This window comes from Typopeltis vanoorti, chromosome 23 (genome assembly GCF_054136105.1).
Source record: "Typopeltis vanoorti isolate ZY-2024b chromosome 23, IOZ_Tvanoo_1.0, whole genome shotgun sequence".
Classification (NCBI taxonomy): domain Eukaryota; kingdom Metazoa; phylum Arthropoda; class Arachnida; order Uropygi; family Thelyphonidae; genus Typopeltis; species Typopeltis vanoorti.
This window is the reverse complement of record NC_143571.1, coordinates 18,294,056-18,307,181: the sequence shown is the minus strand read 5'-3', so window position 1 is coordinate 18,307,181 and position 13,126 is coordinate 18,294,056.

Below are 13,126 nucleotides of genomic sequence, written 5' to 3'. Positions count from 1 at the left end.
GACAAATCACCCTTCAGGACACACGCAATTTACAGGCACAAATACTATACTGGTGGTGGTGGGCAATGGTTTGGCATTGTTGATGCAGTGGCAGAGACGGAGAAGTTGTAGAGTGGGTGCCCTCCACTCAATGAGTCTTTAGGCTCTTTGGAGGTGTCATATAATAGTAATGACTTTCCTCCTGATATTGTAAAATTATTTGATTTTGTCATTAACTCAGGAGACTTTAGCTGCCACAACAAACTGTATACAAACAGATAGAGGGAACAGCTATGGAGTCTCCTCCTTTCCCCTACTCTAGCTAATTACTTTATAGAACATTTCAAACAACATATTCTGTCTGTTTTTTTCACCTAAACTAGTGCTTCCCAAACTGTGGGCCGTGAAATAATGAAAACAAATTTAAAATGTTTTAAGACTAAGTAGATTTTTTTTTAACTTAAAAGAAACATATTTAATTTTTATTATTTCTTCTAATTTATTTTTTAAATTTCAATGGAAAAAATCACATTGGTGTTGGTTCACAAATGTTGCTTCCTGCATATTTTGGTGCTTAATGAAATTAGTAAATATATGCTTATTCATATAAGTTTCATTTCAAAGGTATTGATAAGAAGCACAAAAAGCTTATAAATGCATAATCTTGCGCTCATTTAAAACGGCCAAGTTTATATATCTATAACAATATATATCTATCTATATAAAAATATAAGATAATGTTCCATGTCAAATGTGTATATAAGATGCTAAAAATGTAATATTTGATTTTTGCAATATTCACTGTATGTTTTGTATTGAATATAAATACAAAAAATATTATAATAATATATGTCTGTATTAAGATTTTTTTTCCCGATGGGGGCTGTGAAATATTTTAATTTTTCCAAAAGGGCCGTTACATCCATAAGTTTGGGAAGCACTGACCTAAACCATTGATTTGGTACAGATATGTTGATGATGTGTTTGCTGTATGGAACTCCTCCTTGTCCAATCTTCATGAATTTCTTGAAAAAATTAATTTAATAAACCCAAGAATGAAAATTTACTCTGGAAGTAGAAGATTACAATTGTCTTCCTTTTCTTGATGTTCTCATTCTTTGTCAACCAAATGGCATGCTACAGTTCTGAGTATATAGAAAACCAACTCATACTGGTTTGATTCTAACTCACATTGTTATCCTTTTCAGAAATATGGTGTAATCAAATCTTTAGTCAACAGAGTTCATAAAATATGTTCTAAAGATTCTCTTCTAAACAAAGAACTGTTATCAGAACTGCCTTTATCTCTAATGGTTATAATGCAAAAACTATCAAACAAAAAAAAAGTCAATAATTATGGTAGTCATCTTAACTTTCCTCAAGAAGAATTGACCTGAATTTGTATTCCATATGTTAAAGGACTTTCAAAAAAGATAGCAAGACTCAATGGATTAACTTACAAGTCTCTTTCCATCCAGTTTGCAAACTTAATACCTTACTTATCATACCTAAAGACAGATATCCTGCTCTTTCTTATCCTGAAGTTTACAGAAATTCCTGTAAACATCTCAAGAACACAATAATTGATTCAGCTAGGGAAACATGAGATAATATTTGCAAGAATTTTTTTTTTTTTTTAATTTAGAGCTTAGAATTTAGTAACCTCAATAACGTGCTGAAAAAGAAGAAATTGATACAATTGATTTTTTTTTTTTCAGGACTGATTAGATTCCTAGCAACTAACTCAGTATGTACACTTAGAGAAACACAGAGAAAAAATGTAAGAAAGTTTTGTGTAAAAGTAGCTACACAAAAATAATAGGAAGATTACAGAAGGTAAATATCATGGGGGCAGTTTTTGATTTGTAATTATGGCCAGAACAGCTAAGGTCATCAGGCCAACATATTAACATCTGACCTCCATGGAGTCAAGGACTCATCATGGGAAGTCATCGCACAAAATACTCATCCAACTGCTTAAACTGATTCAATGTATCTACATTCACAACACACTCAGCCAATGCATTCCACTCACTAACTCCTCATTCCTCTGCTCACAACCTCCAGCAATGGCCTCTTGTTCTATACCCCTCTCCCATTCTATGAAAAATATCCTCTATGTCAACCTAATAACAACCCTTGACTAGCTTATATGTCTCGAACATGTATTCCCCCCCTCCTCCTATTCACAAGGCTTTGCAATTTTCATTCTCTCAATCTGTCCTCGTACTCCACATTCCAGACCACTGACCACCTTTACGAATCTTCTCTGGACAATATCTAACATATCCTCATCACAATGAAAACTGATAACCAAATGTGTACACACTAATCCATACAATGAAAACTGATGACCAAATGTGTACACACTTATACAATGGCATCATAACCTCTTTGTTTCTGCATTTCAGGGTCCTCTGCATCATTGTCATTATCCGATGTGATGTCTTCACAACTTGTGCAATGTGGCCCCTGAACTTCAAATCCTTGTCCACCACTACTCCCAGATCTCTCATCTCCTCTACCTCCTTTAAAGTTTCCCCACCAAGCATATACTTTGCATCCATTGCTGCTTATCAAATTTCAAGACCCTACACTTTGCAATATTGAACTGGCAGTTCCGCTTACCTGCACATTCATGCAATCTATTCACGTTCTCGTGTAAGGAAACGTCTGATTGACTCAGCATTGCTCTTCCCAATTTTGCATCATCTGCAAACAGCTGAATATCACTAATTAAACCCATCCAATATCATTAATATACAAATTGAACAACAATAGTCCCAAAATTAACCCCTGCAGCACACCACCAGTAACCTTCCACTTTTGGGATACTGCACTGCCATATACAACTTTCTGATACCTATCTGATCCAACCCAGAAGTCTGTTATCCAATCCCACCGTTCAATTTATTTAACAGCTGTCCATCAAAAGCCTTTGCAAAATCCATGTATACCAATGAATATGCATCTCTCCCTGTCAAAGTTATTTGTCACTTTGTTATAGTACACAAGTTAGTAAAACATGATCTCCCTTTATCAACTCGTTTCTGTGACCTACTTCTCACCAATCTCTCTCTAGTACCTTCACCACAACTCCAGATATACAGATTGGCCTATAATTTGGAGCCACAGCCCTTATCACCACCTTTATGCAGTGAAACAATTTTACTTTCTTTCCACTCCCTTGGAACCTGTGATGTTGTAAGACTCTTATTAAACAGGCATGGCAATGCTAACGCCAGTAACTTGGAGCATTCCTTTAAGATGTGTAGTGATATGTCATCAAATCCTATCGTATTATTAACATCGAGGTTATTTATTTCCTCAAATGCCTCCTGCTTACTCACAATTAAACCATCCTCTCCTGAGTCTTCTACATTTAAGTTACTTAAGATTCAGCCCTGACGAGAATCAAACATTCTTATAAATTGATCACTGAATACCTCAACAATGTCTTCTGCAGCAGTTTCATTCTCCATTTTCATTCATTAACATCATTTTACCATACTCATTCTTTCTTCTACTTGCCACATATCTAAAAAAGTCACTAGCGATTTTATGAGAAAGTTCTGTTTTCCTATGTTCCGGTAAATTTTTCTACATTTGGCTTATAAAATATAAAATATGGATGAATCCATAATATCCTCCTTTCAGTAACTTACTAATGCCACATTGAAGCCTCTCAGCTCAAAATAAAGAAGATGATTATGAAACAACCATCTTTATTTCAGAGAAGAAGATGGTTACAAAATAAAAATGGTTCTCTTTATTTTCATAAAGTTGATAACAGTGATATTCCTTGTACTTGTCAGCATGGATTTGTTGGATGATCATGTTTTACCAACTTGCTTATGTACTGGACAAGAGAGAAGCATATACAGTGGCATACTTAGATTTTGCAAAGGCTTTTGAAAGATTTGTAACTAAACTGAAGCAGGCTCCCAGATAGGTATTAGCAAGTTGTGTATGGGGTGGGGGGGCAGAAAGTCAAGTGATGTACCACAGGGGTTGGTTTTGGAAAAATTATTTAATGACATTGGGATGGGTGTAACTGGCAATATGCAACTGTTTGCAGATGATGCAAAACTGGAGAGAGAAAGTGAGGAGAAATCAAGCAGATGTTGTGGCCTTACAGGAGGACTAATATATTATGTGTGGGCAACTGTATATGGAACTATCAGTTCAATGTTATCAAGTATAGGGTCCTGAAATTTAGTAGACAAATATAGAATTCAAAGTAGACACTAGGCAGGGAAATTTTGAAGGAAGTTGTGGAAACATGAATCTTAGTGTGGTGGTGGACAAGGATCTGAAGGTTCAGAGATCACATCAGATTATGGCAATGATGCTGAGGACCTTAATGTGTAGAAATAAAGTGGTTCTGGTTTGCATTGTATAAGACCTTGATCAGGATTATTGTTCCCCTAGTTTTCATGGTGATGAGTATATTGGAAAGTGTCCAGAGAAGATTAAGGTGGTAACTGGTCTCTGGGCATATGATTGGCAGATCGAGGGGTATGCAGTTTGCAAAGCCTTGTGAAGAGGAGGTGGAGATGATACGCTGCTTGGAAAGAAATCAACAAATACCATAGTGTGAGGAAAAAACAGCCATAGCATCTACCTTAATAAGATGCAGCATCTCCTTTTACTGCAATGACTGCATCAATCTTAAGAGGCATACTTTCCACAAGCATTGATAGCAATCAATGGGACTTTTGGACCATTCTTTCTGTAGGCATGTAATAAGGTCCTGAACTGTTGTAGGGCAGACATCCCTTGACCTCATCCCATCCGATGCTCCAGTTCATACCATAGATGTTCAGTAGGGTTGAGATCAGGGCTATGTGGAGGCCAGTCAAGTGTGATGATATTCATGTCCACAAACCAAGCAGTTATAGCAGCAGCCTTATGACAGTGTGTTTTCTTACTGAAAGAGAAAATGATCAGTTGCATAGAAACACCACAAAGGAGGAAGCATTGCATTGTTCAAATACCTCTTGGAGTTCAGTGTTCTATACAACTGATCATTTTCTCTTTCAGTAAGAAAATGCACTGTCATAAGGCTGCTGCTATAAATGCTTGGTTTGTGGAAATGAATGTCATCACACTTGACTGCCTCCACAGGGCCTTGATCTGTGGAGGCTATGTGCCAAACGTTGTTTTGCTTCACTATTTGGCTGGCCAAAGCAGAAAAATTTCTGTTACCTGCATTATAACAAACACAACAAATTTGGAAAAGCCTCCAATTTTCTTGTGCCACTTCCAAAGGCTTTCTATAGGCACTTCCTTTGTTTTTATATGTTTATATTATGTATTCTTAAAAGTTGTTTATATTATGAAGTATTCAAATTTGTCTTAAAATATTTTTAAAAAAAGTACAATTTTGGTCATAATAATAATAATGCAATATTTGAAGGTTTATGATTTACATGAAGATTCAAAATTTGTACAATGTAAAATATGCAAACAAAAATATCTTTGTGACATAGACAAAAGGAAGCATGATTAGCCATGTAAAAAATGCATGCATGGTGATGAATTTGTAAAACAACATGAAACTGAAATACCAAACGACAATGCAAGAACCAGTAAGCAATCAGAATCTAATTTAAATCCACCACAACAAACACTATTTAGATTTACTAAATCTAAAAAAAAAAAAAACGAAGTAGTTGGCAAACAGGCAAGAAATGATTGCATTCAAGGCCATACTCAATTGTTCAATTTTTTTAAAAAAAGGCTAATGAATAAATGCATATTTTAGATAAAATTTCTTTTGCCACCAGCTACCTCTGTATTTGTCAAGAGTTTTTTCAAAAGGGGAAATATTTACGAAGAAATCGGACATAAGTTTCTCCCAAAAAATACCTTTTCCTACATTATAATTTATTGCAAATTCATTTGGGTTGATAAATCTATAATTATTCTCTATATTTCACAATTTAAAATAAACATTCCATCAGTATTTTTAGTTTATTTGAGGACACGAGTGCAATATTCTGATTTGTATGCTGTAATATATATATATTTTTAAATAATATTCCCTATAAAATTCAATGGCAGTTTTATTATATTGAAATGGAGAATGCTATGGATCCAACCATATCTTATAGCCACATGTAGAAAGAAACTTAAGTTTCAAACATCTGGAGTTGCTTTGGCTTGTATAATTCTAAAGACATGAACTCTGCACAGTAGTATATTCACCTTTTATCAGTGCATTGATTAGGTTTCAATGACCTAATAGGTGTTACAAGACATTTGTTCTCTTTGTCAGCAACAATCCTCTGTTGAATATACCATAGCAATCTCATGTCAAAAAAGTTAAATTCATCGTAAGTGTGAACCCATAATCAAATATTAGAATATAGAGTAAAAAGACTGTAATTTGAAATAAATAATGGAGGATATTATGGATCCATTTGTATTTTATAGTCAAATGTAGAAAATCTTAAAGTTTCAAAATTTACCAGAGAGCTTATGAGAAAGTTAATGTTTTATATTCTCTGGTAAAATTTCTACACTTGGCTATAAAATATGGATGGATCCATAATATCCTCCTTTCAGTAACTTACTAATGCCAAACTGAAGCCTCTCAGCTCAAAATAAAGATTACTATGAAATAACCATCTTATTTATTTCAGAGAAGTTGGTTATGAAATAAAGATGGTTCTCTTTATTTTCATATGGTTTAATGGTTAGGTGAAGTATTATCTTTCTTTTTTCAATTTATATACCAGACATGTATAATGCATAGCATTATACATGTCTGTAAGGATGTGCTTTGCATTATGGGATACTAAGGCAAGAGATGTGAAGTCATTATCTTCTATATACGAGTTGTCCCAGTCGTGAAAATACTTGAGGTGCAATTATTTTCACTTGGATAAAGGATTAAACCAAGTATATAATTTCTTGGTATCTTTAATTTATTACCTGAAGATGTTCATAAGCATCCATCCATGTTACACTGTATTTGAAGATACATCCTATAAGTTGAAGAACAGCAGAGCCACCCAGACTAATATGGAGATCAGCATTTAAGGAGTTTATCATAGTAGATTAGGGACTAGGTTGCTGTTCTCTGTCATAAATGTTCTTTTCATCCTATGGATTTGTACATCATATGGTTTTAGGGATAAGAAGGTGAGTGAAGCTAAGGTTGATAATCAGTAAAGTACATTTTTCCAAATGAAAGTATCATTTGGAAAAATGATAAAAATTAATCTTTCCTTAATGGAATTATTGGCTATGAAGAAACCAGATACCTAATCAGAAAGTGAAGGAAGAAGACCATAGGATGAAAGTGTTGCAATTTTGCAGGCAGCAGAAGGGATACCATTGAGGATTTTATTTATTTTAATTTTTTTTTTTTTTTTTTTTTTTTTTTTTGTATCTAGGTTGTCTGTTTAAATATCTTGATTTTTACAGTTTGAAATATGATAAGAAGGTGGCATTTTCTTTTAGATTATGCTATAAATATTTAAAATTGCGCTGTTAGTTAAATAAACCAGACAGTTTACTGCTAACAATGTTTTATTCTTTTAAAGGCACTTTATGATTTCATACAGAAATTTCGAAAGCACAAAACAATCACTTTGCACTATCCAAAATATTATATTATATGGATCACAGCATATGATATATGCCAGCAACAGTATAATAGTAATTCTCGAGCAACTCGAAAATATCTTGAATATCACTAATAGTTCATTAAAATAGCATTGAGGTTATTTAAAATATACCTTACCAGCTTGATTATTCCAAGTTATCAAATAAAACAGCAGTAGCAACAATAACAACATTACAAATTAATAATGTGCGTTTGACCAAACAACCTATTCCACAAAATCCCTTGGCCATCTTAGAAAACAAGTTATCACTATTAAAGGATAATAATTGTCCTAATATATACAGTCCTTAAAAGTATTGTAGTATAATGAATAACTCCTAAAAAACATTATTAGATATAATTTGGTTTTAAAAAAATGTAACTGCATTTTGTAACATCTAAGAAATATATTCTTTGGTCACTATTGAAATTTCAGAAAATTCCAATATGAATGTGAATATATATGCATATGCTTCTTTCACAAGTCTTTTCCTTTCTCATTTTTAGTGTTGTATATGATATTAAAAATTCATATTTTATAGTTAAAGCAAAAATGTAATTTCTCAGTAATCTGTTAATTTAAAAAATCTGTTTCTGTGCACTTTTTAATGCTAGTAATACTATTTGAATAATCGATAAAAGAAAATCATTTAGAAGATGTACATAACAAGGTGTCATATATGATTTACATTTTTTTTTCCCTCACAAAGGATACTTGCTAGGACATGGGTTTCACTCTTAGATTAGATTTTTTAATTACAGTCAAAAACTGTACCTATAATTTAAAAAATACACATATCAGCCACTGAATTAGAAACATTTATGCAAATGTTTGTAAATGTCAAGCAGTGTATATACAAAATAGTGGGTCGCATGCATCATGTGTTCTAGGCAACTATTTAAGAATGCTGTTCGTCAGTAGTCAAGTGTTGATAACTATAGGAAAAACAAAGGATCTTTTGGAGTTTGATAAAGGGCTTATTGTTGGCACCAGTTTGGCTAGAGCCATGACTTAAAACAGCAGAGTTGACTGGTTTCTAAAAAATTGAGATATTCCAGGTGTTTAATCAGTGGAAAAATAACCCACCTTGCTTGTCTAAGAGAAATAACTGTGCTGTTATGACAGTCTGTCAGGAATGAGATTGGTCTTCTGAGAAGACTTTTACGGACAAATAGAACTTCCTGTATGCAGCAATTGACCAAAGCATTTAATGAAGGCTATTCCCAATCCATATCTCACCAAACTATGCACAGGGAATTGAAGAAAATCAGTATTGGAAGTCACATGCAAGCCACTGATGAATACACGTTTCTAATTCAGTGGTCAGTATATGTACTTACTACTGATCCAATATGCTAAACAGTTAAAAAAAATATATATACAGTGGAACCTCGGTTGTCAAACGACTCTCGAAAAATCAGTTCCCGAACATATTTTCCGAACAAAAAACGCACCGGTTTCCATCCAGAATCTCGATTCCCGAACAGGCAAACCAGCAACCACATGCTCAGCAGGCTGAGGTATAAGGCGAGAGAGAGCATCAATTACGCGGCAGCCTCTGCTCAGTGCAGACACCTGCTCGGATTTCCAGTGTGTTTTCTTGATTTTGTTTTGTTGTTTTTTCATAAATTACAACTCTCCACCGTAGTGAAGTTAAATTTTCGTCTATATTTTATCTCTTTATTGTGTTTATTCTTTTTGTGTAAGATTTCATGCATTTTCATTTGTATACGATTTTATGCATGAAGTATACTGTTATAAAGATTTAAATAAGCAATCATCTGGAGTTCTGGAATGGATTAATCCATTTTACATTAATTCTTATGGGAAAATGGTTTCGGTTTTCAAACAAATCGGTTCGCGAACAGCCTTTAGGAACAAATTATGACAACCGAGGTTCCACCGTATATAACAAAAAGGTGAACATACGAGGATCTATTAATAATATTACTCGTTTGAATCCCATTTCAGAATTTTTTTTTTTTTCAAACTCGAGGTTCAAAAATTGTTTCTACTCTGCCAAAAGAATGACCAAGTATAACCCTTTCTCTATACCAGCTTTAACTGCTATTCAACTAAAACAGGATTATGTATAAGTTTTTATACAGCATTATAATTCAGTGATGTGAGCTCGAAACAGCAAGGAACAAATTTAATTTGTGCTTTGGAATTGTTAGACCTCAATGTAATAACATAGATGAAGAGAATGACTAAAATATACATTTGATAATGCAGCATTATTGTAATACAGGTTATGCATCCTTTCTTACAAAACCTAATCAAAATAACTTCATATTTTGATTTTCTTTACATGATTGTTAGACCTCAATGTAATAACATGAATGAAGAGACTGACTGAAATATACATATTTTATAATGCAGCATAATTATAAAACTGCCTAAGCATCCTTTCTTACAAAACCTAATCAACATAGCTTCATATTTTGATTTCCTTTACATGATCGTACATAAAATACGAAGCATACCATTCAAATTTGCTTCATAAAATTATACTTTTAATACATTACCAGCATAGCAAATCATGCTATAATACCTACTTATATATATACACATAGCTAATTAACAAAAAAATAAAGAAATAACATGCCTGGAATGGCTATATTAACCATTTGTCTGCTTTAAAACATTCATGTCATATAAAAAAGAGTTACTTAAACAGGAAATTTAAACCTTATTTAAAAAATTAGCTTCGGACTTCAAAATAACATGGATTATTTCAAGCAATAAAGTGCATTGGCTATTTTATTTGGCACTTGTTTATTTTTTTTAAAAAAATACTTAAGATTTCAATTATGAAATGATCTTTCATACTTATATTTAGGAGAGTTATGCATTTCACATATACAAGTACATAGTTTAAGTGTTTTCTCAGAATAGAATATATTTCAGGAATTTTTCTACATATATATTCAATGAAACATTTCTCAAGTGTTTACATACTGGCTGAAATTTTTTCAGCCAGTTGGTGTTGTTTGTACATTTTTTTATAGCAGTACAAAAAAACTTTGTATTGTTTTAAAAACAGCACAAAGTTTTTTTTTTTAACTTTGTACTGTTTCTGAATAAGACAAAGGAAATATTATTGAAATACCATTATTTCAAGAGCACTGAAATTATATTGATTTAATTGCTTTTGAAACCAAGAGTAAATTTCAGCATGTTATTTACATAATGCATAAGATAAAGAGATCTATGAGTGAAACATTGAACACATGTGGATGAGTATGAAGATATTTCCTTATTTGGCAATATTCTATAATTCAGGGGTTTCCAAGTGTGTATGTGGGGGGAGGATATTGGGACCATAGTGGGGATGGTTAAATGTTAGGCATGAATTTTAAATACTGTATGCTTTACAAATAAAAAAGTTTTTGTAATAGTTTATCATTGTATTTAAAATTTTTTAATTAACGGCTGTAGTTACTGAAGTCATTAGACAGAATTAACTATAGCTTGAATCCATAAATTTAAGACATTAGGAAGCTTGAAAAGAAATCTGTAAAAAATTTTAGGTTGTAACCTATAAATCTTATTCAACCTGCCATTAGTAAGGTGGGGTGTCACAGATCCCAAAGATATAGAAAGAAATAACTAAGACACCGCCGGGTTAAATAAATATGCCTTGCTTATTTGGTTGACGTTTTTGAGCAGCTCAATCTTCAGATGCAAGGAGGGAATACAAACATCACATTATTCATCGATTCCTTGAAAGTTTTCGTGAGTGAGTTGAAATATTGGAAGAGTAAAGTCAAGAGAAAATGTTGCAATGTTTGAAAAACTGTCATCAGTTCTTGTTAGTGGTGGCGAAGACAATGTGCTTCCAGAATTTATGAAAAATGAATTCAGCTGATATTTTCCTGAATTTAGTATGAAATCCATTCAAATTGTCAGTGGAAAAAGTTCCTGAAGATAGTCAAGATGAATTTCTGGAGCTGAAGACTGATTTGGGAGCAAGAGATATGGTCAATGAGCAATCAAACAAAGAATTTTGTCCCTTGATGTAGGATTCCTACTTAAAAGTGACAGAAAGGGCTAATCATACATTGCTTAATTTGTGTTGACATATCTTTGTGAGTCTGGATTTTCAACTTTGATGCAAACGAAAACGAAACAACGAAGTAGGTTGGAGGTTAAAAAAAATGACCTGTTGTGCCCTTTCAAGCACCTCCTAGTATCCAAGAAAGATTGTTTTTCCTTCACCAATTCTTGGTGAAGGAAAAACAATCGCAATTTTCTCATTGATTGTAATCTTCATCTGAATAAAATGAATTACAAGATCCTAGCATTCTTTTAAATTTTTTGTTTATTGAAGTATGCTTTAGTTTAGTCCATTAATTAGTTATGAATATAAGAAAACTACTTTTATTCAAGTTTTAAAACTCCACTATCAAAATAATCCCAGTGAATTTACACCTCCAAGGAGTCTGAAGACTCATCGCGGGAGGACACCTACAACTGCCTCAATACAACTCTCATATAGAAAATTAATAAATATCAAGTTCAGTAGAATCTTCAAATGTTGAAACAATGAAAAATAACAGACTTACTTCCAATTGTAAAATTCAATCCTTAGCAATCAGCACATATTAAAGTGTGTTCAACATGAATCAGTTTAATGAACGTATCTTCAATAAACATACCATTTGCTAAACTAAAGGAAATGAGTAAGTTTTTTTAGATATGTATGTTTGTGATCTTCAGGACTTACCAAGGAAGAAAATTTCTGACACCAGGAATAACATGTAACTACCTTCTTTACTAGTTGTAAGGTGAGAAATGTGCTTTGAAACTGTTGTTTATTATTTATTATTAGGCTGATAATGTTAGATTGCTGATAAAAAGAAGCAAAGATTTATATTAATAACAAGGAAACTGTGCATTAACGAAGTGTATGTATTGAATGAGTAACATATTTGAGAGCAATTTATTTGCATTTTGCCCATTGTGAACTGTATACCGGAAGAAAGAGTAATGTTCCTTAAAACCAACATTAGAAATGCATAAAAATATGAAATGTACTTGAATCAATTTAGAAAGATTTCTCAGGAGAAAAAATAAAATAAAGCATAAATTGTCAAAAAATTTGGCTTTTTAGCACCTAAAATCTGCTATCTTGGAACTTTAAGTCTCCCCTATTGTTAGGTTTAACTGTTTTGTTGCAACTTATGGAAATGTGTTTTCAGACTACAAGAGATAATTTAAATGAACAGAGATGTAAACGTTTAAGTCTTAACATCTGTTGCATAGCTGCAACAGATTAAAGTAACAACTTTGATTTTTTTAGCAGATAAAACATCATACAAGAAATTTTATTACTGATTTATATAATTCTTGATGTATGAATAAAGAAGCATTCACTCCATATTTAGTAACTATTTCATTCATTTTAGTGCACAACTATTCTAAGCTTGCTTAGAATAGTTGTGCACTAAAATAATAGCTAATTTTTAAGGCAGCATGCCATAGATTTGAACAGAATTATTGATACACGTATTTTTTTTCAGTATTTT